Source organism: Somniosus microcephalus, unplaced genomic scaffold, assembly GCF_052327205.1.
Source record: "Somniosus microcephalus isolate GS21.2 unplaced genomic scaffold, FLI_Smic_1.0 unresolved_chr7, whole genome shotgun sequence".
Lineage (NCBI taxonomy): Eukaryota > Metazoa > Chordata > Chondrichthyes > Squaliformes > Somniosidae > Somniosus > Somniosus microcephalus.
Window position 1 is genome coordinate 44857705 of NW_028225185.1, and position 27887 is coordinate 44885591.

The 27887-nt window shown below is 53.0% G+C and overlaps 1 protein-coding gene across 2 annotated transcripts in view; it reads right to left on the reverse strand.

Annotated features, from left to right (window-relative positions):
* Positions 1 to 26179, reverse strand: part of LOC147086863 (5-aminolevulinate synthase, erythroid-specific, mitochondrial-like) — a 104369-nt gene extending 78190 nt beyond the window's left edge. For both annotated transcript variants that reach the window (XM_085979065.1, XM_085979064.1), the window contains exons 1-2: positions 26052 to 26179; positions 2378 to 2435 (exon numbers count right to left, since the gene is read on the reverse strand). The gene's annotated coding sequence lies outside the window, so the exon portion shown is untranslated. The remainder of the gene's footprint in view (positions 1 to 2377; positions 2436 to 26051) is intronic.
* Positions 26180 to 27887: the final 1708 nt, after the last annotated feature.

The window sequence follows — 27887 nt, forward strand, 5'->3', positions numbered from 1 at the left end:
TTAGTCTCACTCTGACTCCAGTTAGTCTCACTCTAACTCCAGTTAGTCTCACTCTAACTCCAGCTAGTCTCACTCTAACTCCAGTTAGTCTCACTCTGACTCCAGTTAGTCTCACTCTAACTCCAGTTAGTCTCACTCTAACTCCAGTTAGTCTCACTCTAACTCCAGTTAGTCTCACTGTAACTCCAGTTAGTCTCACTCTGACTCCAGTTAGTCTCACTGTAACTCCAGTTAGTCTCACTCTAACTCCAGCTAGTCTCACTCTAACTCCAGTTAGTCTCACTCTAACTCCAGTTAGTCTCACTGTAACTCCAGTTAGTCTCACTCTGACTCCAGTTAGTCTCACTCTAACTCCAGTTAGTCTCACTGTAACTCCAGTTAGTCTCACTGTAACTCCAGTTAGTCTCACTCTAACTCCAGTTAGTCTCACTCTAACTCCAGTTAGTCTCACTGTAACTCCAGTTAGTCTCACTCTAACTCCAGTTAGTCTCACTCTGACTCCAGTTAGTCTCACTCTAACTCCAGTTAGTCTCACTGTAACTCCAGTTAGTCTCACTCTAACTCCAGTTCGTCTCACTCTAACTCCAGTTAGCCTCACTCTAACTGCAGTTAGTCTCACTCTGACTCCAGTTAGTCTCACTCTGACTCCAGTTAGTCTCACTCTAACTCCAGTTAGTCTCACTCTGACTCCAGTTAGTCTCACTCTAACTCCAGTTAGTCTCACTCTAACTCCAGTTAGTCTCACTGTAACTCCAGTTAGCCTCACTCTGACTCCAGTTAGTCTCACTGTAACTCCAGTTAGTCTCACTCTGACTCCAGTTAGTCTCACTCTAACTCCAGTTAGCCTCACTCTGACTCCAGTTAGTCTCACTGTAACTCCAGTTAGTCTCACTCTGACTCCAGTTAGTCTCACTCTAACTCCAGTTAGTCTCACTCTGACTCCAGTTAGTCTCACTCTAACTCCAGTTCGTCTCACTCTAACTCCAGTTAGCCTCACTCTAACTGCAGTTAGTCTCACTCTGACTCCAGTTAGTCTCACTGTAACTCCAGTTAGTCTCACTCTAACTCCAGTTAGTCTCACTGTAACTCCAGTTAGTCTCACTGTAACTCCAGTTAGTCTCACTCTGACTCCAGTTAGTCTCACTCTAACTCCAGTTAGTCTCACTGTAACTCCAGTTAGTCTCACTGTAACTCCAGTTAGTCTCACTCTAACTCCAGTTAGTCTCACTCTAACTCCAGTTAGTCTCACTGTAACTCCAGTTAGTCTCACTCTAACTCCAGTTAGTCTCACTGTAACTCCAGTTAGTCTCACTCTGACTCCAGTTAGTCTCACTCTGACTCCAGTTAGTCTCACTGTAACTCCAGTTAGTCTCACTGTAACTCCAGTTAGTCTCACTCTAACTCCAGTTAGTCTCACTGTAACTCCAGTTAGTCTCACTGTAACTCCAGTTAGTCTCACTCTGACTCCAGTTAGTCTCACTGTAACTCCAGTTAGTCTCACTGTAACTCCAGTTAGTCTCACTCTAACTCCAGTTAGTCTCACTGTAACTCCAGTTAGTCTCACTGTAACTCCAGTTAGTCTCACTCTAACTCCAGTTAGTCTCACTGTAACTCCAGTTAGTCTCACTGTAACTCCAGTTAGTCTCACTCTAACTCCAGTTAGTCTCACTGTAACTCCAGTTAGTCTCACTGTAACTCCAGTTAGTCTCACTCTAACTCCAGTTAGTCTCACTCTAACTCCAGTTAGTCTCACTCTAACTCCAGTTAGTCTCACTGTAACTCCAGTTAGTCTCACTCTAGCTCCAGTTAGTCTCACTGTAACTCCAGTTAGTCTCACTCTAACTCCAGTTAGTCTCACTCTAACTCCAGTTAGTCTCACTCTAACTCCAGTTAGTCTCACTGTAACTCCAGTTAGTCTCACTGTAACTCCAGTTAGTCTCACTCTAACTCCAGTTAGTCTCACTGTAACTCCAGTTAGTCTCACTCTAACTCCAGTTAGTCTCACTCTAGCTCCAGTTAGTCTCACTGTAACTCCAGTTAGTCTCACTCTAACTCCAGTTAGTCTCACTGTGCTCCAGTTGTTCTGGCTCCAGTTAGGCTCAGTCTAACCGGATGAATCACCTGCTCCAAGCAGTGTTATAATAAACAGTGTAGTGGCGCTTGTCCCTGACTGCCTTTCCTTTTACCCTGCATGTGTCTGATAGAGATAAGCCGCTGATATTGTGCAACGCCCAGAGCAGCAGTTTGCGCACACCCAATGTTCAGTGAAGGTTTGAGTCTGTGAGAGAAAACCACCTTGAATTCGTCCAGCGAGTAGCTGAACCACACACAGCACAGTGGTCTCAGGATCAACCCACAGTTTGTTAGTTTGTCCTACCTCAGTGGTGGTGATTGTCACGGGTGGAGAGTCGGTGCTACAGTTGTGTTCAATGCCCCTGGAGAAGGAAGAGGAGAATCACCATTCAGTGTGTGGCCTGACATTATGAGGAATAGGCATTTGAGTGAGGTACTAGAGTGGAGCTGAGGGGAAAGGAAAGGTGGAGATAAAACCTGAGAACCGAAGGGATAGGAGTTGTGATTATTTGCTGTCTCTGTGGTCCCACTTCTTCTTGCGCTGGTTGCTCAGCTGGCGCTGTGAATGGGATCTCCCTCAGTCCCCCACCCCCACTGCTGATCTGTATGGGGGCCGATCTGAGTGCAGTGGGATTCTGCCTCGAGGTATTCTCAACCTGACCCCAAACATGGACGGGACAGCCCGCTGGATGTTGGAGCCCTTGGGCCTCTGTGTTGCCGTATGGCGCTCGCAAGAGGTATTCCCGCTCAGGGTCTGTGCGACATGAGGCTCCACGGCTCCCTCCCCCAACCCGGAGTTGCCACGCACCCCATGAGAAACTGCAGTTTGTGAAAGACCTGCGCGGAGCTAGCTATATCCGACTCCTCCACAATCCGCCCCAGAGCCTGCAGCCTGTTTTGGACTGACTCTGTCGCTGATGTATGTCATTGTTTCCACACAGCAAGACCCACACTACTGAGAGTGCAGTGAGGGGGCACAGTGTAAATATATGGGTGAGAGAGCAACACGTACTTCTGGGAGTGTAATGGAAGGGGACTAGTGCTAATTAGAGTGCACATTGGGGGCACCAGCGAGGGCTAAGTACTCGTCAGAGAGAAGTAGTGCTAGTGTGTACTAGTGAGAGTATCAGAGGGCACGAGTCCCAACATAGTAGTGAGAGAGGACTAGTGCTCATGCACGAGAACTAGTGCTACTGCAGTCTAGGGAGAGAGCTCTAGTGCTACTGCATACGCGTGAGTGAGGACTAGTCCTAGTTCGTACTAGTGAGTGAGCACTGGTCATAGCACATACCAATGAGGTAGGACTTGTCCTAGTGAAACTCGTGACAAGTTCTAGTATGGACCAGTGAGGGGAACAATACTGGTGCGTACTAGTGAGGGGACTAATATTAGTGCGGACCAGTGAGGGGAACAATTCTGGTACGTACTAGTGAGGGGACTAATATTAGTGCGGACCACTGAGGGGACCAATTCTGGTGCATACTAGTGAGGGGACTAGTCTTAGTGTGGACCATTGAGGGGACTAGTCCTAGTGTGGACCAGTGAGGGACTAGTCCTAGTGTGGACCAGTGAGGGGACTAGTCTTAGTGTGGACCAGTGAGGAGACTAGTCTTCGTGTGGACCAGTGAGGGGACGAGTCTTAGTGTGGACCAGTGAGGGGACTAAACATAGAAACATAGAGATAGGAACAGGAGTAGGCCATTCGGCCCTTCGAGCCTGCTCCGCCATTCAATGAGATCATGGCTGATCTTCGTCTGAGATCATAGCTGATCTTACCAGTTCAGTACCCCGTCCCCGCCTTTTCTCCGTAACCCTTAATCCCCTTAGCCTTCAGAAATATATCCAATTCTCTCTTGAAAATATTTATTGAATTAGCCTTCACAGCCCTCTGTGGCAGGGAATTCCACAGGCTCACCACTCTTTGAGTGAAGAAATTCTTCCTCATCTCTGTTTTAAATGATTTGCCCGCTATTTTTAGACTGTGGCCCCTGGTTCTGTGCTCCCCGGCCATTGGAAACATTCTCTCTGAATTCAGCCTGTCCAGGCCTGCCATAATTTTATATGTTTCGATGAGATCCCCTCTCAATCTTCTAAACTCCAGTGAGTACAAGCCCAAACTATTTAATCTCTCTTCGTAGGTCATTCCCGCCATTCCAGGTATCAGCCTGGTGAATCGCCGTTGCACTCTTTCCATGGCAAGAACATCCTTCCGCAGATGGGGCGACCAAAACTGTACACAATACTCCAGATGCGGTCTCACCAGCACCTTGTACAGCTGTAGTAAGGTATCCCTATTCCTATACTCGAACCCCCTTGATATGAAGGCCAACATACCATTTGCCTTCTTAATCGCCTGTTGCACCTGCATGCTCTCCTTCAGTGACTGGTGCACAAGAACACCCAGGTCCCTCTGCAATTCCCCATCTCCCAATCTATTGCCATTTAGATAATAATCTACCCTCCTGTTTTTACCCCCAAAGTGGATAACCTCGCATTTATCCACATTATAGTGCATCTGCCACGTATCCGCCCATTCCCCCAACCTGTCCAAATCGCACTGTAGCCTCCTGACATCCTCATCAGAGCCCACCCCTCCTCCTAGTGTGGACCAGTGAGGGGACTAGTCCTAGTGTGGACCAGTGAGGGGACTAGTCTTAGTGTGGACCAGTGAGGGGACTAGTCTTCCTGTGGACCAGTGAGGGGACTAGTCTTAGTGTGGAACAGTGAGGGGACTAGTCTTAGTGCGGACCAGTGAGGGGACTAGTCCTAGTGTGGACCAGTGAGGGGACTAGACTTAGTGTGGACCAGTGAGGGGACTAGTCCTAGTGTGGACCAGTGAGGGGACTAGTCTTAGTGTGGACCAGTGAGGGGATTAGTCCTAGTGTGGACCAGTGAGGGGACTAGTCCTAGTGTGGACCAGTGAGGGGACTAGTCCTAGTGTGGACCAGTGAGGGGACTAGTCTTCATGTGGACCAGTGAAGGAACTAGTCTTAGTGTGGACCAGTGAGGGGATTGTCCTAGTGTGGACCAGTGAGGGGACTAGTCCTAGTGTGGACCAGTGAGGGGACTAGTCTTAGTGTGGACCAGTGAGGGGACTAGTCTTAGTGTGGACCAGTGAGGGGGCTAGTCTTAGTGTGGACCAGTGAGGGGACTAGTCCTAGTGTGGACCAGTGAGGGGACTAGTCCTAGTGTGGCCCAGTGAGGGGACCAGTCCAAGTGTGGACCAGTGAGGGGACAAGTCCTAGTGTGGACCAGTGAGGGGACTAGTCCTAGTGTGGACCAGTGAGGGGACTAGTCTTCGTGTGGACCAGTGAAGGGAGTAGTCTTAGTGTGGACCAGTGAGGGGACTAGTCCTAGTGTGGACCAGTGAGGGGACTAGTCTTAGTGTGGACCACTGAGGGGACTAGTCCTAGTGTGGACCAGTGAGGGGACTAGTCTTCGTGTGGACCAGTGAGGGGGCTAGTCTTAGTGTGGACCAGTGAGGGGACTAGTCTTCATGTGGACCAGTGAGGGGACTAGCCTTAGTGTGGACCACTGAGGGGATTGTCCTCGTGTGGACCAGTGAGGGGACTAGTCCTAGTGTGGACCAGTGAGGGGACTAGTCCTAGTGTGGACCGGTGAGGGGACTAGTCCCAGTTTGGACCAGTGAGTGGACTAGTCCTAGTGTGGACCAGTGAGGGGACTAGTCTTACTGTGGACCAGTGATGGGACTAGTCCTAGTGTGCACCAGTGAGGGGACTAGTCCTGGTGTGGACCAGTGAGGGGACTAGTCCTAGTGTGGACCAGTGAGGGGACTAGTCCTAGTCTGGAACAGTGAGGGGACTAGTACTAGTGTGGACCAGTGAGGGGGCTAGTCCCACTGTGGACCAGTGAGGGGACTCGTCCTAGTGTGGACCAGTGAGGGGACTAGTCTCAGTGTGGACCAGTGAGGGGACTAGTCTTAGTGTGGACAGTGAGGGGACTACTCCTAGTGTGGACCAGTGAGGGGACTAGTCTTAGTGTGGACCAGTGAGGGGACTAGTCTTAGTGTGGACCAGTGAGGGGACTACTCCTAGTTTGGACCAGTGAGGGGACTAGCCTTAGTGTGGACCAGTGAGGGGACAAGTCTTAGTGTGGACCAGTGAGGGGACTAGTCCTAGTGTGGACCAGTGAGGAGACTAGTCTTAGTGTGCACCAGTGAGGGGACTAGTCTTAGTGTGGACCAGTGAGGGGACTAATCTTAGTGTGGACCAGTGAGGGGACTAGTCTTAGTGTGGACCAGTGAGGGGACTAGTCCTAGTGTGGACCAGTGAGGGGACTAGTCTTAGTGTGGACCAGTGAGGGGACTAGTCCTAGTGTGGACCAGTGAGGGGACTAGTCCTAGAGTGGACCAGAGAGGGGACTAGTCCTAGTGTGGACCAGTGAGGGGACTAGTCCAAGTGTGGACCAGTGAGGGGACTAGTCCTAGTGTGGACCAGTGAGGGGCCTAGTCCTAGTGTGGAACAGTGAGGGGACTAGTCCTAGTGTGGACTAGTGAGGGGACTAGTCTTAGTGTGGACCAGTGAGGGGACTAGTCTTAGTGTGGACAAGTGAGGGGACTAGTCTTAGTGTGGACCAGTGAGGGGACTAGTCCTAGTGTGGACCAGTGAGGGGACTAGTCCTAGTGTGGACCAGTGAGGGGACTACTCCTAGTGTGGACCAGTGAGGGGGCTAGTATTAGTGTGGACCAGTGAGGGGACTAGTATTAGTGTGGACCAGTGAGGGGACTAGTCTTAGTGTGGACCAGTGAGGGGACTAGTCTTAGTGTGGACCAGTGAGGGGACTAGTCCTAGTGTGGACCAGTGAGGGGACTAGTCTTAGTGTGGACCAGTGAGTGGACTAGTCCTAGTGTGGACCAGTGAGTGGACTAGTCCTAGTCTGGACCAGTGAGGGGACTAGTCTTAGTGTGGACCAGTAAGGGGACTAGTCTTAGTGTGGACCAGTGAGGGGACTAGTCTTAGTGTGGACCAGTGAGCGGACTAGTCCTAGTGTGGACCAGTGAGGGGACTAGTCTTATTGTGGACCAGTGAGGGGACTAGTCCTAGTGTGGACCAATGAGGGGACTAGTCCTAATGTGGACCAGTGAGGGGACTAGTCTTAGTGTGGACCAGTGAGGGGACTAGTCTTAGTGTGGACCAGTGAGGGGACTAGTCCAAGTGTGGACCAGTGAGGGGACTAGCCTTAGTGTGGACCAGTGAGGAGACTAGTCTTAGTGTGGACCAGTGAGGGGGCTAGTCTTAGTGTGGCCCAGTGAGGGGACTAGTCCGAGTGTGGACCAGTGAGGGGATTGGTCCTAGTGTGGACCAGTGAGGGGATTGGTCTTCGTGTGGACCAGTGAGGGGACTAGTCTTAGTGTGGACCAGTGAGGGGACTAGTCCTAGTGTGGACCACTGAGGGGATTGTCATAGTGTGGACCAGTGAGGGGACTAGTCTTAGTGTGGACCAGTGAGGGGATTGTCCTAGTGTGGACCAGTGAGGGGACTAGTCCTAGTGTGGACCCGTGAGGGGACTAGTCCTAGTGTGGACCGGTGAGGGGACTAGTCCTAGTTTGGACCAGTGAGTGGACTAGTCCTAGTGTGGATCAGTGAGGGGACTAGTCTTAGTGTGGACCAGTGATGGGACTAGTCCTAGTGTGGACCAGTGAGGGGACTAGTCCTGGTGTGGACCAGTGAGGGGACTAGTCCTAGTGTGGACCAGTGAGGGGACTAGTGCTAGTGTGGACCAGTGAGGGGACTAGTCCTAGTGTGGACTAGTGAGGGGACGAGTCCTAGTGTGGACCAGTGAGGGGACTAGTCTCAGTGTGGACCAGTGAGGGGACTAGTCTTAGTGTGGACAGTGAGGGGACTAGTCCTAGTGTGGACCAGTGAGGGGACCAGTCTTAGTGTGGACCAGTGAGGGGACTAGTCTTAGTGTGGACCAGTGAGGGGATTAGTCTTAGTATGGACCAGTGAGGGGACTACTCCTAGTTTGGACCAGTGAGGGGACTATTCTTAGTGTGGACCAGTGAGGGGACTAGTCTTAGTGTGGACAGTGAGGGGACTAGTCCTAGTGTGGACCAGTGAGGGGACTAGTCTTAGTGTGGACCAGTGAGGGGACTAGTCTTAGTGTGGACCAGTGAGGGGATTGTCCTAGTGTGGACCTGTGAGGGGACTAGTCTTAGTGTGGACGAATGAGGGGACTAGACCTAGTGTGGACCAGTGAGGGGACTAGTCCAAGTGTGGACCAGTGAGGGGACTAGTCCTAGTGTGGACCAGTGAGGGGACTAGTCCTAGTGTGGACCAGTGAGGGGACTAGTCCTAGTGTGGACCAGTGAGGGGCCTAGTCCTTGTGTGGAACAGTGAGGGGACTAGTCCTAGTGTGGACCAGTGAGGGGACTAGTCTTAGTGTGGACCAGTGAGGGGACTAAACTTAGTGTGGACCAGTGAGGGGACTAGTCTTAGTGTGGACCAGTGAGGGGACTAGTCCTAGTGTGGACCAGTGAGGGGACTAGTCCTAGTGTGGACCAGTGAGGGGACTAGTCCTAGTGTGGACCAGTGAGGGGGCAAGTATTAGTGTGGACCAGTGAGTGGACTAGTATTAGTGTGGACCAGTGAGGAGACTAGTCTTAGTGTGGACCAGTGAGGGGACTAGTCTTAATGTGGACCAGTGGGGGGACTAGTCCTAGTGTGGACCAGTGAGGGGACTAGTCCTAGTGTGGACCAGTGAGGGGACTAGTCCTAGTGTGGACCAGTGAGGGGACTAGTCTTAGTGTGGACCAGTGAGGGGACTAGTGTTAGTGTGGACCAGTGAGTGGACTAGTCCTAATGTGGACCAGTGAGGGGACTAGTCTTAGTGTGGACCAGTGAGGGGACTAGTCCTAGTGTGGACCAGTGAGGGGACTAGTCTTATTGTGGACCAGTGAGGGGACTAGTCCTAGTGTGGACCAGTGAGGGGACTAGTCCTGGTGTGGACCAGTGAGGGGACTAGTCTTAGTGTGGACCAATGAGGGGACTAGTCTTAGTGTGGACCAGTGAGGGGATTAGTCCTAGTGTGGACCAGTGAGGGGACCAGCCCTAGTGTGGACCAGTGAGGGGACTAGTCCGAGTGTGGACCAGTGAGGGGACTAGTCCTAGTGTGGACCAGTGAGGGGACTAGTCTTAGTGTGGACCAGTGAGGGGACTAGTCTTATTGTGGACCAGTGAGTGGACTAGTCCTAGTGTGGACCAGTGAGGGGACTAGTCCGAGTGTGGATCAGTGAGGGGACTAGTGTTAGTGTGGATCAGTGAGGGGACTAGTCCTAGTGTGGACCAGTGAGGGGACAAGTCCAAGTGTGGACCAGTGAGGGGACTAGTCTTAGTGTGGACCAGTGAGGGGAATAGTCCTAGTGTGGACCAGTGAGGGGACTAGTCTTAGTGTGGACCGGTGAGGGGACTCGTCCTAGTGTGGACCAGTGAGGGGACTAGTCTTCGTGTGGACCGGTGAGGGGACTCGTCCTAGTGTGGACCAGTGAGGGGACTCGTCTAAGTGTGGACCAGTGAGTGGACTAGTCCTAGTGTGGACCAGTGAGTGGACTTGTCCTAGTGTGGACCAGTGAGGGGACTAGTCCTAGTGTGGACCAGTGAGGGGACTAGTCCTAGTGTGGACCAGTGAGGGGACTAGTCCTAGAGTGGACCAGTGAGGGGACTAGTCTTAGTGTGGACCAGTGAGGGGACTAGTCTTAGTGTGGACCAGTGAGGGGACTACTCCTAGTTTGGACCAGTGAGGGGACTAGCCTTAGTGTGGACCAGTGAGGGGACAAGTCTTAGTGTGGACCAGTGAGGGGACTAGTCCTAGTGTGGACCAGTGAGGAGACTAGTCTTAGTGTGCACCAGTGAGGGGACTAGTCTTAGTGTGGACCAGTGAGGGGACTAATCTTAGTGTGGACCAGTGAGGGGACTAGTCTTAGTGTGGACCAGTGAGGGGACTAGTCCTAGTGTGGACCAGTGAGGGGACTAGTCTTGTGTGGACCAGTGAGGGGACTAATCTTAGTGTGGACCAGTGAGGGGACTAGTCCTAGTGTGGACCAGTGAGTGGACTTGTCCTAGTGTGGACCAGTGAGGGGACTAGTCCTAGTGTGGACCAGTGAGGGGACTAGTCCTAGTGTGGACCAGTGAGGGGACTAGTCCTAGAGTGGACCAGTGAGGGGACTAGTCTTAGTGTGGACCAGTGAGGGGACTAATCTTAGTGTGGTCCAGTGAGGGGACTAGTCCTCGTGTGGACCAGTGAGGGGACTAGTCTTAGTGTGGAGCAGTGAGGGGACGAGTCTTAGTGTGGTCCAGTGAGGGGACTAGTGTTAGTGTGGTCCAGTGAGGAGACTAGTCCTAGTGTGGACCAGTGAGGGGACTAGTCCTAGTGTGGACCAGTGAGGGGACTCGTCCTAGTGGGGACCAGTGAGCGGACTAGTCTTAGTGTGGACCAGTGAGGGGACTAGTCTTAGTGTGGACCAGTGAGGGGACTAGTCTTAGTGTGGTCCAGTGAGGAGACTAGTCCTAGTGTGGACCAGTGAGGGGACTAGTCCTAGTGTGGACCAGTGAGGGGACTAGTCTTAGTGTGGACCCGTGAGGGGACTAGTCCTAGTGTGGACCAGTGATGGGACTAGTAATAGTGTGGACCAGTGAGGAGACCAGTCCTAGTGTGGACAAGTGAGTGGACGACTCCAAGTGTGGACCAGTGAGGGGACTAGTCTTAGTGTGGACGAGTGAGGGGACTAGTCCTACTGTGGACCAGTGAGGGGACTAGTCTTATTGTGGACCAGTGAGGGGACTAGTCCTAGTGTGGACCAGTGAGGGGACTAGTCTTATTGTGGACCAGTGAGGGGACTAGTCCTAGTGTGGACCAGTGAGTGGACTAGTCCTAATGTGGACCAGTGAGGGGACTAGTCTTAGTGTGGACCAGTGAGGGGACTAGCCCTAGTGTGGACCAGTGAGGGGACTAGTCTTATTGTGGACCAGTGAGGGGACTAGTCCTGGTGTGGACCAGTGAGGGGACTAGTCTTAGTGTGGACCAGTGAGGGGACTAGTCTTAGTGTGGACCAGTGAGGGGACTAGCCCTAGTGTGGACCAGTGAGGGGACTAGTCCTAGTGTGGACCAGTGAGGGGACTAGTCCTAGTGTGGACCAGTGAGGGCACTAGTCCTAGTGTGGACCAATGAGGGGACTAGTCCTGGTGTGGACCAGTGAGGGGACTAGCCCTAGTGTGGACCAGTGAGGGGACTAGTCTTAGTGTGGACCAGTGAGGGCACTAGTCTTATTGTGGACCAGTGAGGGGACTAGTCCTAGTGTGGATCAGTGAGGGGACTAGTCCTAGTGTGGACCAGTGAGGGGACTCGTCCAAGTGTGGACCAGTGAGGGGACTAGTCTTAGTGTGGACCAGTGAGGGGACTAGTCTTAGTGTGGACCAGTGAGGGGACTAGTCTTAGCATGGACCAGTGAGGGGACTAGTCCTAGTGTGGACCAGTGAGGGGACTAGTCTTAGTGTGGACCAGTGAGGGGACTAGTCCTAGTGTGGACCAGTGAGGGGACTTGTCCTCGTGCGGACCAGTGAGGGGACTAGTCTTAGTGTGGACCAGTGAGTGGACTAGTCCTAGTGTGGACCAGTGAGTGGACTAGTCCTAGTGTGGACCAGTGAGGGGACTAGTCCTAGTGTGGACCAGTGAGGGGACTAGTCCTAGTGTGGACCAGTGAGGGGACTAGTCCTAGTCTGGACCAGTGAGGGGACTAGTCTTAGTGTGGACCAGTGAGGGGACTAGTCTTAGTGTGGACCAGTGAGGGGACTAATCTTAGTGTGGACCAGTGAGGGGACTTGTCTTAGTGTGGACCAGTGAGGAGACTAGTCCTAGTGTGGACCAGTGAGGGGACTAGTCTTAGTGTGGACCAGTGAGGGGACTAATCTTAGTGTGGACCAGTGAGGGGACTAATCTTAGTGTGGACCAGTGAGGAGACTAGTCCTAGTGTGGACCAGTGAGGGGACTAGTCCTAGTGTGGACCAGTGAGGGGACTAGTCTTAGTGTGGACCAGTGAGGGGACTAGTCCTAGTGTGGACCAGTGAGGGGACTAGTCCTAGTGTGCACCAGTGAGGGGACTAGTCCTAGTGTGGACCAGTGAGGGGACTCATCCTAGTGTGGACCAGTGAGGGGACTAGTCTTAGTGTGGACCAGTGAGTGGCCTAGTCCTAGTGAGGAACAGTGAGGGGACTAGTCCTAGTGTGGACTAGTGAGGGGACTAGTCTTAGTGTGGACCAGTGAGGGGACTGGTCTTAGTGTGGACCAGTGAGGGGACTAGTCTTAGTGTGGACCAGTGAGGGGACTAGTCTTAGTGTGGACCATTGAGGGGACTAGTCCTAGTGTGGACCAGTGAGGGGACTAGTCCTAGTGTGGAACAGTGAGGGGACTAGTCCTACTGTGGACCAGTGAGGGGACTAGTCCTAGTGTGGACCAGTGAGGGGACTAGTCCTAGTGTGGACCAGTTAGGGGACTAGTCTTAGTGTGGACCAGTGAGGGGACTAGTCTTAGTGTGGAACAGTAAGGGGACTAGTCTTATTGTGGACCAGTGAGGGGACTAGTCCTAGTGTGGACCAGTGAGGGGACTAGTCCTAGTGTGGATCAGTGAGGGGACTAGTCTTAGTGTGGACCAGTGAGGGGACTAGCCCTAGTGTGGACCAGTGAGGGGACAAGTCCAAGTGTGGACCAGTGAGGGGACTAGTCTTAATGTGGACCAGTGAGGGGACTAGTCTTAGTGTGGACCAGTGAGGGGACTAGTCTTAGCGTGGACCAGTGAGGGGACTAGTCCTAGTGCGGACCAGTGAGGGGACTAGTCTTAGTGTGGACCAGTGAGGGGACTAGTCCTAGTGTGGAACAGTGAGCGGACTAGTCCTAGTGTGGACCGGTGAGGGGACTAGTCCTAGTGTGGACCAGTGAGGGGACTAGTCTTAGTGTGGACCAGTGAGGGGACTAGTCCTAGTGTGGACCAGTGAGGGGACTAGTCCTAGTGTGGACCAGTGAGGGGACTAGTCTTAGTGTGGACCAGTGAGTGGACTAGTCCTAGTGTGGACCAGTGAGGGGACTAGTCCTAGTGTGGACCAGTGAGGGGACTAGTCCTAGTGTGGAGCAGTGAGGGGACTAGTCCTAGTGTGGACCAGTGAGGGGACTAGTCTTAGTGTGGACCAGTGAGGGGACTAGTCTTAGTGTGGTCCAGTGAGGGGACTAGTCCTAGTGTGGACCAGTGAGGGGACTAGTCTTAGTGTGGACCAGTGAGGAGACTAGTCCTAGTGTGGACCAGTGAGGGGACTAGTCCTAGTGTGGACCAGTGAGAGGACTAGTCTTAGTGTGGACCAGTGAGGGGACTAGTCTTAGTGTGGACCAGTGAGGGGACTAGTCTTAGTGTGGTCCAGTGAGGAGACTAGTCCTAGTGTGGACCAGTGAGGGGACTAGTCCTAGTGTGGACCAGTGAGGGGACTAGTCTTAGTGTGGACCAGTGAGTGGACTAGTCCTAGTGTGGACCAGTGAGGGGACTAGTCCTAGTGTGGACCTGTGAGGGGACTAGTCTTAGTGCGGACCAGTGAAGGGACTAGTCCTAGTGTGGACCAGTGAGGGGACTAGTCCTAGTGTGGACCAGTGAGGGGACTAGTCTTAGTGTGGACCAGTGAGGGGACTAGTCCGAGTGTGGACCAGTGGGGGGATTGGTCCTAGTTTGGACCAGTGAGTGGACTAGTCCTCGTGTGGATCAGTGAGGGGACTAGTCTTAGTGTGGACCAGTGATGGGACTAGTCCTAGTGTGGACCAGTGAGGGGACTAGTCCTGGTGTGGACCAGAGAGGGGACTAGTCCTAGTGTGGAACAGTGAGGGGACTAGTCCTAGTCTGGAACAGTGAGGGGACTAGTGCTGGTGTGGACCAGTGAGGGGACTAGTCCTAGTGTGGACTAGTGAGGGGACTAGTCCTAGTGTGGACCAGTGAGGGGACTAGTCTCAGTGTGAACCAGTGAGGGGACTAGTCTTAGTGTGGACCAGTGAGGGGACTAGTCTTAGTGTGGACCAGTGAGGGGACTAGTCCTAGTGTGGACCAGTGAGGGGACTAATCTTAGTGTGGACCAGTGAGGGGACTAATCTTAGTGTGGACCAGTGAGGGGACTAGTCTTAGTGTGGACCAGTGAGGGGACTAGTCTTAGTGTGGACCAGTGAGGGGACTAGTCTTAGTGTGGACCAGTGAGGGGACTAGTCTTAGTATGGACCAGTAAGGGGACTACTCCTAGTTTGGACCAGTGAGGGGACTAGTCTTAGTGTGGACCAGTGAGGGGACTAGTCTTAGTGTGGACCAGTGAGGGGACTAGTCCTAGTGTGGACCAGTGAGGGGACTAGTCTGAGTGTGGACCAGTGAGGGGACTAGTCTTAGTGTGGACCAGTGAGGGGACTAATCTTAGTATGGACCAGTGAGGGGACTAGTGTTAGTCTGGACCAGTGAGGGGACTAGTCCTAGTGTGGACCAGTGAGGGGACTAATCTTAGTGTGGACCAGTGAGGGGACTAATCTTAGTGTGGACCACTGAGGGGTCTAGTCCTAGTGTGGACCAGTGACGGGACTAGTCTTAGTGTGGACCAGTGAGGGGACTAGTCCTAGTGTGGACCAGTGAGGGGACTAGTCTTAGTTTGGACCAGTGAGGGGACTAGTCCTAGTGTGGACCAGTGAGGGGACTAGTCCAAGTGTGGACCAGTGAGGGGACTAGTCCTTGTGTGGACCAGTGAGGGGGCTAGTCCTAGTGTGGACCAGTGAGGGGACTAGTCCTAGTGTGGACCAGTGAGGGGCCTAGTCCTAGTGTGGAACAGTGAGGGGACTACTCCGAGTGTGGACCAGTGAGGGGACTAGTCTTAGTGTGGACCAGTGAGGGGACTAGTCTTAGTGTGGACCAGTGAGGGGACTAGTCCTAGTGTGGACCAGTGAGGGGACTAGTCCTATTGTGGACCAGTGAGGGGACTAGTCCTAGTGTGGACCAGTGAGGGGGCTAGTATTAGTGTGGACCAGTGAGTGGACTAGTATTAGTGTGGACCAGTGAGGGGACTATTCTTAGTGTGGACCAGTGAGGGGACTAGTCTTAGTGTGGACCAGTGAGGGGACTAGTCCTTGTGTGGACCAGTGAGGGGACTAGTCCTAGTGTGGACCAGTGAGGGGACTAGTCCTAGTGTGGACCAGTGAGGGGACTAGTCTTAGTGTGGACCAGTGAGGGGACTAGTCCTAGTGTGGACCAGTGAGTGGACTAGTCCTAGTGTGGACCAGTGAGGGGACGAGTCTTAGTGTGGACCAGTGAGAGGACTAGTCTTAGTGTGGACCAGTGAGGGGACTAGTCCTAGTGTGGACCAGTGAGGGGACTAGTCTTATTGTGGACCAGTGAGGGGACTAGTCCTAGTGTGGACCAGTGAGGGGACTCGTCCTAGTGTGGACCAGTGAGGGGACTAGTCTTAGTGTGGACCAGTGAGGGGACTAGTCCTAGTGTGGATCAGTGAGGGGACTAGTGTTAGTGTGGACCAGTGAGGGGACTAGTCCTAGTGTGGACCAGTGAGGGGACTAGTCCAAGTGTGGACCAGTGAGGGGACTAGTCTAAGTGTGGACCAGTGAGGGGACTAGTCCAAGTGCGGACCAGTGAGGGGACTAGTCCTAGTGCGGCTCAGTGAGGGGACCAGTCTTAGTGTGGACCAGTGAGGGGTCTAGTCCTAGTGTGGACCAGTGAGGGGACTAGTCTTAGTGTGGACCGGTGAGGGGACTCGTCCTAGTGTGGACCAGTGAGGGGACTAGTCTTAGTGTGGACCAGTGAGTGGACTAGTCCTAGTGTGGACCAGTGAGTGGACTAGTCTTAGTGTGGACCAGTGAGTGGACTAGTCCTAGTGTGGACCAGTGAGGGGACTAGTCCTAGTGTGGACCAGTGAGGGGACTAGTCCTAGTGTGGACCAGTGAGGGGACTAGTCCTAGTGTGGACCAGTGAGGGGACTAGTCTTAGTGTGGACCAGTGAGGGGACTAGTCTTAGTGTGGTCCAGTGAGGGGACTAGTCCCAGTGTGGACCAGTGAGGGGACTAGTCTTAGTGTGGAGCAGTGAGGGGACTACTCTTAGTGTGGACCAGTGAGTGGACTAGTCCTAGTGTGGACCAGTGAGGGGACTAGTCCTAGTGTGGACCAGTGAGGGGACTAATCTTAGTGTGGACCAGGGAAGGGACTAGTCCTAGTGTGGACCAGTGAGGGGACTAGTCCTAGTGTGGACCAGTGAGGGGACTAGTCTTCGTGTGGACCAGTGAGGGGACTAGTCCTAGTGTGGACCAGTGAGGGGACTAGTCCTAGTGTGGACCAGTGAGGGGACTAGTCTTAGTGTGGACCAGTGAGGGGACTAGTCCTAGTGTGGACAAGTGAGTGGACGACTCCAAGTGTGGACCAGTGAGGGGACTAGTCTTAGTGTGGACGAGTGAGGGGACTAGTCCTACTGTGGACCAGTGAGGGGACTAGTCTTATTGTGGACCAGTGAGGGGACTAGTCCTAGTGTGGACCAGTGAGGGGACTGGTCCTAATGTGGACCAGTGAGGGGACTTGTCTTAGTGTGGACCAGTGAGGGGACTAGTCTTAGTGTGAACCAGTGAGGGGACTAGTCCTAGTGTGGACCAGTGAGCGGACTAGTCTTAGTGTGGACCAGTGAGTGGACTAGTCCTAGTGTGGACCAGTGAGGGGACTAGTCTTAGTGTGGACCAGTGAGGGGACTACTCCTAGTGTGGACCAGTGAGGGACTAGTCCTAGTGTGGACCAGTGAGGGGACTAGTCTTATTGTGGACCAGTGAGGGGACTAGTCTTAGTGTGGGCCAGTGAGGGGACTAGTCCTAGTGTGGACCAGTGAGGGAACTAGTCTTATTGTGGACCAGTGAGGGGACTAGTCCTAGTGTGGACAAGTGAGGGGACTAGTCCTAGTGTGGACCAGTGAGGGGACTAGTCTTAGTGTGGACCAGTGAGGGGACTAGTCTTAGTGTGGAGCAGTGAGGGGACTAGTCCTAGTGTGGACCAGTGAGGGGACTAGTCCTAGTGTGGACCAGTGAGGGGACTAGTCCTTGTGTGGACCAGTGAGGGGACTAGTCCTAGTGTGGACCAGTGAGGGGACTAGTCCTAGTGTGGACCAGTGAGGGGACTAGTCTTAGTGTGGACCAGTGAGGGGACTAGTCTTATTGTGGACCAGTGAGGGGACTAGTCCTAGTGTGGACCAGTGAGGGGACTAGTCCTAGTGTGGATCAGTGAGGGGACTAGTCTTAGTGTGGACCAGTGAGGGGACTAGTCCTAGTGTGGACCAGTGAGGGGACTAGTCCAAGTGTGGACCAGTGAGGGGTCTAGTCTTAGTGTGGACCAGTGAGGGGACTAGTCCTAGTGTGGACCAGTGAGGGGACTAGTCTTAGTGTGGACCAGTGAGGGGACTGGTCCTAGTGTGGACCCGTGAGGGGACTAGTCCTCGTGCGGACCAGTGAGGGGACTAGTCTTAGTGTGGACCAGTGAGGGGACTATTCCTAGTGTGGACCATTGAGGGGACTAGTCTTCGTGTGGACCAGTGAGGGGACTAGTCTTAGTGTGGCCCAGTGAGGAGACGAGTCCTAGTGTGGACCAGTGAGGGGACTAGTCCTAGTGTGGACCAGTGAGGGGACTAGTCTTAGTGTGGACCAGTGAAGCGACTAGTCCTGGTGTGGACCAGTGAGGGGACTAGTCCTAGTGTGGACCAGTGAGGGGACTAGTCTTAGTGTGGACCAGTGAGGGGACTAGTCCTAGTGTGGATCAGTGAGGGGACTAGTCCTAGTGTGGACCAGTGAGGGGACTAGTCCTAGTGTGGACCAGTGAGGGGACTAGTCTTCGTGTGGACCAGTGAGGGGACTAGTCTTGGTCTGGACCAGTGAGGGGACTAGTCCTTGTGTGGACCAGTGAGGGGACTAGTCCTAGTGTGGACCAGTGAGGGGACTAGTCCAAGTGTGGACCAGTGAGGGGACTAGACTTTGTGTGGACCAGTGAGGGGACTAGTCCTAGTGTGGACAAGTGAGGGGACTAGTCCTAGTGTGGACCAGTGAGGGGACTAGACTTTGTGTGGACCAGTGAGGGGACTAGTCCTAGTGTGGACAAGTGAGGGGACTAGTCCTAGTGTGGACCAGTGAGGGGACTAGTCTTAGTGTGGACCAGTGAGGGGACTATTCTTAGTGTGGACCAGTGAGGGGGCTAGTCCTAGTGTAGACCAGTGAGGGGACTAGTCTTAGTGTGGACAAGTGAGGGGACTAGTCCTAGTGTGGACCAGTGAGGGGACTAGTCTTAGTGTGGACCAGTGAGTGGACTATTCCTAGTGTGGACCATTGAGGGGACTAGTCCTAGTGTGGACCAGTGAGGGGACTCGTCCTAGTGTGGACCGGTGAGGGGACTAGCCCGAGTGTGGACCAGTGAGGGGACTAGTCTTAGTGTGGACCAGTGAGGGGACTGGTCCTAGTGTGGACCAGTGAGTGGACTTGTCCTAGTGTGGACCAGTGAGGGGACTAGTCCTAGTGTGGACCAGTGAGGGGACTAGTCCTAGTGTGGACCAGTGAGGGGACTAGTCCTAGTGTGGACCAGTGAGGGGACTAGTCTTAGTGTGGACCAGTGAGGGGACTAGTCTTAGTGTGGTCCAGTGAGGGGACTAGTCCTAGCGTGGACCAGTGAGGGGACTAGTCTTAGTGTGGACCAGTGAGGGGACTAGTCTTAGTGTGGTCCAGTGAGGGGACTAGTCTTAATGTGGTCCAGTGAGGAGACTAGTCCTAGTGTGGACCAGTGAGGGGACTAGTCTTCGTGTGGACCAGTGAGGGGACTAGTCTTAGTGTGGACCAGTGAGGGGACTAGTCTTAGTGTGGTCCAGTGAGGAGACTAGTCCTAGTGTGGACCAGTGAGGGGACTAGTCCTAGTGTGGACCAGTGAGGGGACTCGTCTTAGTGTGGACCAGTGAGTGGACTAGTCCTAGTGTGGATCAGTGAGTGGACTAGTCCTAGTGTGGACCAGTGAGGGGACTAGTCTCAGTCTGGACCAGTGAAGGGACTAGTCCTAGTGTGGACCAGTGAGGGGACTAGTCCTAGTGTGGACCAGTGAGGGGACTAGTCTTAGTGTGGACCAGTGAGGGGACTAGTCCTAGTGTGGACCAGTGAGGGGACTAGTCTTCGTATGGACCAGTGAGGGGACTAGTCCTAGTGTGGACCAGTGAGGGGACTAGTCTTAGTGTGGACCAGTGAGGAGACTCGTCTTAGTGTGGACCAGTGAGGGGACTAGTCCTAGTGTGGACCAGTGAGGGGACTAGTCCTAGTGTGGACCAGTGAGTGGACTAGTCCTAGTGTGGACCAGTGAGGGGACTAGTCCTAGTGTGGACAAGTGAGGGGACTAGTCTTAGTGTGGACCAGTGAGGGGACTAGTCCTAGTGTGGAGCAGTGAGGGGACTAGTCTTAGTGTGGACCAGTGAGGGGACTGGTCTTTGTGTAGCCCAGTGAGGGGACTAGTCCTAGTCTGGACCAGTGAGGGGACTAGTCCTAGTGTGGACCAGTGAGGGGAGTAGTCTTAGTGTGGACCAGTGAGGGGACTAGTCTTAGTGTGGACCAGTGAGGGGTCCAGTCATAGTGTGGACCAGTGAGGGGACAAGTCCTAGTGTGGACCAGTGAGTGGACTATTCCTAGTGTGGACCAGTGAGGGGACTAGTCCTAGTGTGGACCAGTGAGGGGACTAGTCCTAGTGTGGACCAGTGAGGGGACTAGTCCTAGTGTGGACCAGTGAGGGGACTAGTCTTAGTGTGGACCAGTGAGGGGACTAGTCTTAGTGTGGTCCAGTGAGGGGACTAGTCCTAGCGTGGACCAGTGAGGGGACTAGTCTTAGTGTGGACCAGTGAGGGGACTAGTCTTAGTGTGGTCCAGTGAGGGGACTAGTCTTAATGTGGTCCAGTGAGGAGACTAGTCCTAGTGTGGACCAGTGAGGGGACTAGTCTTAGTGTGGACCAGTGAGGGGACTAGTCTTAGTGTGGACCAGTGAGGGGACTAGTCTTAGTGTGGTCCAGTGAGGAGACTAGTCCTAGTGTGGACCAGTGAGGGGACTAGTCCTAGTGTGGACCAGTGAGGGGACTAGTCTTAGTGTGGACCATTGAGTGGACTAGTCCTAGTGTGGACCAGTGAGGGGACTAGTCCTAGTGTGGACCAGTGAGGGGACTAGTCTTAGTCTGGACCAGTGAAGGGACTAGTCCTAGTGTGGACCAGTGAGGGGACTAGTCCTAGTGTGGACCAGTGAGGGGACTAGTCTTAGTGTGGACCAGTGAGGGGACTAGTCCTAGTGTGGACCAGTGAGGGGACTAGTCTTAGTGTGGACCAGTGAGGGGACTAGTCTTTGTGTGGACCAGTGAGGGGACTAGTCCTAGTGTGGACCAGTGAGGGGACTAGTCTTAGTGTGGACCAGTGACGGGACTAGTCCTAGTGTGGACCAGTGAGGGGACTAGTCTTAGTGTGGACCAGTGAGTAGACTAATCCTAGTGTGGACCAGTGAGGGGACTAGTCCTAGTGTAGACCAGTGAGGGGACTCGTCCAAGTGTGGACCAGTGAGGGGACTAGTCTTAGTGTGGACCAGTGAGGGGACTAGTCTTCGTGTGGACCAGTGAGGGGACTAGTCCTAGTGTGGACCAGTGAGGGGACTAGTCCTAGTGTGGACCAGTGAGGCGACTAGTCTTGTGTGGACCAGTGAGGGGACTAGTCCTAGTGTGGACCAGTGAGGGGACTAGTCTTAGTGTGGACCAGTGAGTAGACTAATCCTAGTGTGGACCAGTGAGGGGACTCGTCCAAGTGTGGACCAGTGAGGGTACTAGTCCTAGTGTGGACAAGTGAGGGGACTAGTCTTCGTGTGGACCAGTGAGGGGACTAGTCCTAGTGTGGACCAGTGAGGGGACTAGTCCTAGTGTGGACCAGTGAGGGGACTAGTCTTAGTGTGGACCAGTGAGGAGACTCGTCTTAGTGTGGACCAGTGAGGGGACTAGTCCTAGTGTGGACCAGTGAGGGGACTAGTCCTAGTGTGGACCAGTGAGGGGACTAGTCCTAGTGTGGACCAGTGAGGGGACTAGTCTTAGTGTGGACCAGTGAGGGGACTAGTCTTAGTGTGGACCAGTGAGGGAACTAGTCCTAGTGTGGACCAGTGAGGGGACTAGTCCTAGTGTGGACCAGTGAGGGGACTAGTCTTTGTGTGGACCAGTGAGGGGACTAGTCTTAGTGTGGCCCAGTGAGGGGACTAGTCCTAGTGTGGACCAGTGAGGGGACTAGTCTTAGTGTGGACCAGTGAGGGGACTAGTCTTAGTGTGGACCAGTGAGGGGTCCAGTCCTAGTGTGGACCAGTGAGGGGACTAGTCTTAGTGTGGACCAGTGAGTGGACTAGCCTTAGTGTGGACTAGTGAGGGGACTTGTCCTAGTGTGGACCAGTGAGGAGACTAGTCTTAGTGTGGACCAGTGAGGGGACTAGTCCTAGTGTGGACCAGTGAGGGGACTCGTCCTAGTGTGGACCGGTGAAGGGACTAGTCCTAGTGTGGACCAGTGAGGGGACTAGTCTTAGTGTGGACCAGTGAAGGGACTAGTCCTAGTGTTGACCAGTGAACTAAAAACCAAAGTCCTTGTGTTCCAGCAAAGATCCAAACATCAGGGACCCAAAATAAATTTCACAGTAGGAACAACCAAAATTGAACAAACCACTAACTACACATACTTGGGCTTAAAAATCAGTTCTGCGGGAAACTTCAAACTGGCTGTGAATGAACTGAAAGAGAAAGCAAGAAGGGCTTTCTATGCCATCAAAAAATCAATCCAAATAGAAATCCCAATTCGCATTTGGCTCAAAATTTTCAAATCAGTAATTGAACCAATTGCACTCTATGGCAGTGAGGTGTGGGGACCGCTAACTCAACAAGAATTTACAAAATGGGACAAACACCCAATTGAGATCCTACATGCAGAATTCTGTAAAAGCATCCTCCGGACTCAAAGGAAAACAGTAAACAATGCATGCAGGGCGGAACTAGGCCAATATCCATTAATAATCACTGTCCAAAAAAGAGCCACCAAATTTTGGAATCACCTACAAATGAGCAATCCCCAATGCTATCACTACGACGCCCTGAAATGCCAAGAGCTGACCATAAAGAAGAATACCCTCAGTCAACTAGTCCTGGGACTCAGTGAAGTAACTATTAACAATACTAACAATAACCAGCCCCAGGACAGTGACAGGGTAACACAAAGAATTCGACCCAACACAATCATCGCTAAGCAAAAGGAAAAATATCTGACATATTGGGCAGAAACAACAAAAACCCAAAGCAAACTCAATTGCTACTTGGCCCTAAACAGACAATACAACATAGCTGATTACCTGACCATGGTAAAGGATAACAAACTGAGAAGAACCTTGACAAGGTACAGACTTAGCGAACATAGCCTAGCGATCGAAAAAGGCAGACACAGGCAGACCAGGCTGCCAAGAGAAGACAGGATATGCTCTCACTGCAGTCAGGGAGTAGTGGAGACAGAGATGCACTTCCTCACAGCCTGCGGAAAATATCAGGGCATCAGGGAGAATTTCTACCAAAAATTCTCACAAATATGCCCTGATTTCAGAAATCTGAATGACAACCAAAAACTCCCTTTCCTACTGGGAGAGGAGAGAAGCTGTGTAACACTGGCGGCACACTATGTTACAGCTTGCCATGAACAGAGGGACAACCAGTAAACTAAGAAAAGAATATATATAAACAATGCGAATGTATATTTATACACTCAGGGATATACCTGTTTATACACTGTATGAATAGAACTGCGTTTATGTGCTAAATCATAAATGTATTTTGATGCTTTGGCAACATAAGATGTAACTTATCATGCCAATAAAGCGATTTGAATTGTGAATTGTGAATTGAGGGGACTAGTCCTAGTGTGGACCAGTGAGGGGACTAGTCTTCATGTGGACCAGTGAGGGGACTAGTCCTAGTGCGGACCAGTGAGGGGACTAGTCTTAGTGTGGACCAGTGAGGGGACTAGTCTTCATGTGGACCAGTGAGGGGACTAGTCTTAGTGTGGACCAGTGAGGGGACTAGTCTTAGTGTGGACCAGTGAGGGGACTAGTCTTAGTGTGGACCAGTGAGGGGACTAGTCCTAGTGTGGACCAGTGAGGGGACTAGTCTTAGTGTGGACCAGTGAGGGGACTAGTCCAAGTGTGGACCAGTGAGGGGACTAGTCCTAGTGTGGACCAGTGAGGGGACTAGTCTTAGTGTGGACCGGTGAGGGGACTAGTCTTCATGTGGCCCGGTGAGGGGACTAGTCTTCATGTGGACCAGTGAGGGGACTAGTCCTACTGTGGACCAGTGAGGTGACTAGTCCTAGTGTGGACCAGTGAGGGGACTAGTCTTAGTGTGGACCAGTGAGGGGACTAGTCCTAGTGTGGACCAGTGAGTGGACTAGTCTTAGTGTGGACCAGTGAGGGGACTAGTCTTAGTGTGGACCAGTGAGGGGACTAGTCTTCATGTGGACCAGTGAGGGGACTAGTCCTAGTGTGGACCAGTGAGGGGACTAGTCCTAGTGTGGACCAGTGAGGGGACTAGTCCTAGTGTGGACCAGTGAGGGGACTAGTCCTAGTGTGGACCAGTGAGGGGACTAGTCCTAGTGTGGACCAGTGAGGGGACTAGTCCTAGTGTGGACCAATGAGGGGACTAGTCCTAGTGTGGACCAGTGAGGGGACTAGTCCTAGTGTGGACCAGTGAGGGGGCTAGTCTTAGTGTGGACCAGTGAGGGGACTAGTCCTAGTGTGGACCAGTGAGGGGACTAGTCTTAGTCTGGAGCAGTGAGGGGACTAGTCTTAGTGTGGACCAGTGAGGGGACTAGTCTTAGTGTGGACCAGTGAGGGGACTAGCCCTGGTGTGGACCAGTGAGGGGACTAGTCCTAGTGTGGACCAGTGAAGGGACTAGTCCTAGTGTGGACCAGTGAGGGGACTAGTCTTAGTGTGGACCAGTGAGGGGACTAGTCCTAGTGTGGACCAGTGAGGGGACTAGTCTTAGTGTGGACCAGTGAAGGGACTAGTCCTAGTGTGGACCAGTGAGGGGACTAGTCCTAGTGTGGCCCAGTGAGGGGACTAGTCCTAGTGTGGACCAGTGAGGGGACTAGTCTTAGTGTGGACCAGTGAGGGGACTAGTCCTAGTGTGGACCAGTGAGGGGACTAGTCTTAGTGTGGACCAGTGAGGGGACTAGTCCTAGTGTGGACCAGTGAGGGGACTAGTCCTAGTGTGGACCAGTGAGGGGACTAGTCCTAGTGTGGACCAGTGAGGGGACTAGTCCTCGTGTGGACCAGTGAGGGGACTAGTCTTAGTGTGGACCAGTGAGGGGACTAGTCCTGGTGTGGACCAGTGAGGGGGCTAGTCTTAGTGTGGACCAGTGAGGGGACTAGTCCTAGTGTGGACCAGTGAGGGGACTAGTCCTAGTGTGGACCAGTGAGGGGACTAGTCTTAGTGTGGACCAGTGAGGGGACTAGTCCTAGTGTGGACCAGTGAGAGGACTAGTCCTAGTGTGGACCAGTGAGGGGACTAGTCCTAGTGTGGACAAGTGAGGGGACTAGTCTTAGTGTGGACCAGTGAGGGGACTAGTCCTAGTGTGGACCAGTGAGGGGACTAGTCTTAGTGTGGACCAGTGAGGGGACTAGTCTTAGTGTGGACCAGTGAGGGGACTAGTCTTAGTGTGGACCAGTGAGGGGACTAGTCTTAGTGTGGACCAGTGAGGGGACTAGTCCTAGTGTGGATCAGTGAGGGGACTAGTCCTAGTGTGGACCAGTGAGGGGATTAGTCTTAGTGTGGACCAGTGAGGGGACTAGTCTTAGTGTGGACCAGTGAGGGGACTAGTCTTAGTGTGGACCATTGAGGGGACTAGTCCTAGTGTGGACAAGTGAGGGGACTAGTCTTAGTGTGGACCAGTGAGGGGACTAGTCCTAGTGTGGACCAGTGAGGGGACTAGTCTTAGTGTGGACCAGTGAGGGGACTAGTCTTAGTGTGGACCAGTGAGGGGACTAGTCTTAGTGTGGACCAGTGAGGGGACTAGTCCTAGTGTGGACCAGTGAGGGGGCTAGTCCTTGTGTGGACCAGTGAGGGGACTAGCCTTAGTGTGGACCAGTGAGGGGACTAGTCTTAGTGTGGACCAGTGAGGGGACTAGTCTTAGTGTGGACCAGTGAGGGGTCTAGTCCTAGTGCGGACCAGTGAGGGGACTAGTCTTAGTGTGGACCAGTGAGGGGACTAGTCTTAGTGTGGGCCAGTGAGGGGACTCGCCTTAGTGTGGACCAGTGAGGGGTCTATTCTTAGTGTGGACCAGTGAGGGGACTAGTCTTAGTGTGGACCAGTGAGGGGACTAGTCCTTGTGTGAACCAGTGAGGGGACTCGTCTTAGTGTGGACCAGTGAGGGGACTAGTCCTCGTGCCGACTAGTAAGAAGCAGTAAGAGACTCAATTCTTTCTCCAGCTGATATCTAAAGCCTGGTTGCCTGAAATCTCACCTGTTTCCTGCAGCAATAATTCAAATGCAACAACGAGCGTGCACCCAGAAGGCTATCGATTCCCGAGCTCTGCGCTCCCGCGGTTTATTGACCTCTTGACCATGCAACCTTCCCCCACCCCAACCCCCTGAGCTTTGGCAATCGGTAAGGGAGTCCCGGCCCGCCAACACTGAGAAAGCCTTGATACAACCATGGCAATCCAGCCCAGGCGAACTGAGAGGCATTTACTGTATTACTAATAATTAATAGTTGAAATCTCACAATCTCCTAATAGCTTTTGCAATGTTAAGATCTTTATAAAGGATTCGATGACCGTCTGAGCTAATTAACGATTACGCGATTCGCCATTATGACAGTCATTACACAGAAGCCTCAAATGATTTAGTCTCATACCTGTCAGAAGAGTCACAGATTCAGTTCCTGATCACTTCCAGTTAGTTACCTGTTGCCCTGCACTGAGGACGAACATTTAACAGCCAGAAAAGTTGGAACGAAGCTTTTTAAGCTCTTGCCAAGCTGATGCTGGGGTGTGGGGTGCGGTCTCTCTCTCGGGCAGGGATTGGCTCGCTGTGACGTGCTGGGGCTGCCCAGATAAGGAGCTGGGTCCGTGCACAGGGTGCCTGATAGAAGCACGCAGGGACCTGTTCGAGGGATGATAAGGTTGCGGAGTGGGTGGTTGTTGGGGGCAGTGCTGGTATGAGCTGCAGGGTGAACTGTTCCAGAATGGTGCCGAGTCACATCACCTAAGAACATAAGAAATAGGAGCAGGAGCAGGTCATACGGCCCCTCAGGCTGCTCCGCCATTCAGTAAGATCGTGGCTGAACTCCACTTTCTCGCCCTATCCCCATATCTCTTCAATTCAATTCAATTCAATTTTATTTGCCATATGTACTAGTACAATGGAATGCTTACTCCCCGTGGGGACACGTCAGCTATTTTTACAGCGCCGTGTTCAGAAAGTCAATTCTTTGGCATCCAGTGGCAGTGGGAGCACGATGTCCCTCAGCCGCTCCGCCCTCCTCGTCACCGCGGCCTCCTCCTCACTGTTGCCGGCTCGGCTCCACGTGCGGTGGCCTGCTTCTCCCGCTCACCCTCTGGCCACCATTCCCGGCTCCCCTCCTCCCAGTCGGGCTGCGAGTCGTCGTGGCTGCTGCTGCGTCCCGATGCGCTGCGCTGCCTCCGCCCGACTCGCCGAACACATCCTCCGGTCGCCGCGGCCTCCACCTCACCGCCGCCGGCTCCACGGTCCGACGGCCCGGGGCCTGCTTCTCCCGCTTCCGGTCCGGCCTCTGGCCGCCATGCTCGGCTTCCCTCCTCCCAGACGGAATGCTTCCCCGCTGACGAGCAGCCAGCCGACGTGCTCTAGCACTTAGTGCCCAAAAATCTATCGATCTCCGCCTTGAATATACTCAACGACTGAGCCTCCACCGCCCTCTGGGGCAGAGAATTCCAAAGATTCACCGCCCTCTGAGTGAAGAAATTCCTCCTCATCTCAGTCCAAAATGGCCGACCCCTTATCCTGAGACTGTGACCCCTGGTTCTAGACTCTCCAGCCAGGGGGAAACAGCCTCTCAGCATCTACCCTGTCAAGCCCTGTAAGAATTTTATATATTTCTATGAGATCACCTCTCATACTTCTAAACTCCAGAGAATATAGGCCCATTCTATTCAATCTCTCCTCACAGGACAGTTCTCTCATCCCAGAAATCAATCTAGTGACCCTTGAACCCCCCCGCCTAAGGCAAGTATATCGTTCCTTGGGTAAGGAGACCAAAACTGTACCCAGTGCTCCAGGTGTGGTCTCACCAAGGCTCTATATAATTGCAGCAAGACTTCTTTACTCTTATACTGCAACCCTCTTGTAATAAAGGCCAACATACCATTTGCCTTCCTAATTGCTCACTGTACCTGCATATTAACCTTCTGTGGTTCAGGTACAAGGACCCCCCCAAATCCCTCTGCACTCCAACATTTACTAGTCTCTCACCTTTTAAAAAATAGTCTGCTTTTCCATTCTTCCTGCCAAAGTGGATAATTTCCCACTTTCCCACACCACAGTACTGCTGAGAAAGGCCCATCTATATAAAATGACCCACAGTCTCTCCCGCAATTCTCCGAACACCGATGGATTCTTTGGGCGGTTGCCCTCGGCCGACGCCCGTTGCTCAGACTACGACCTTCCAGGACCTTCCTTTCAGGCGAGATCCCCGTGAGATGATGCCACGCTG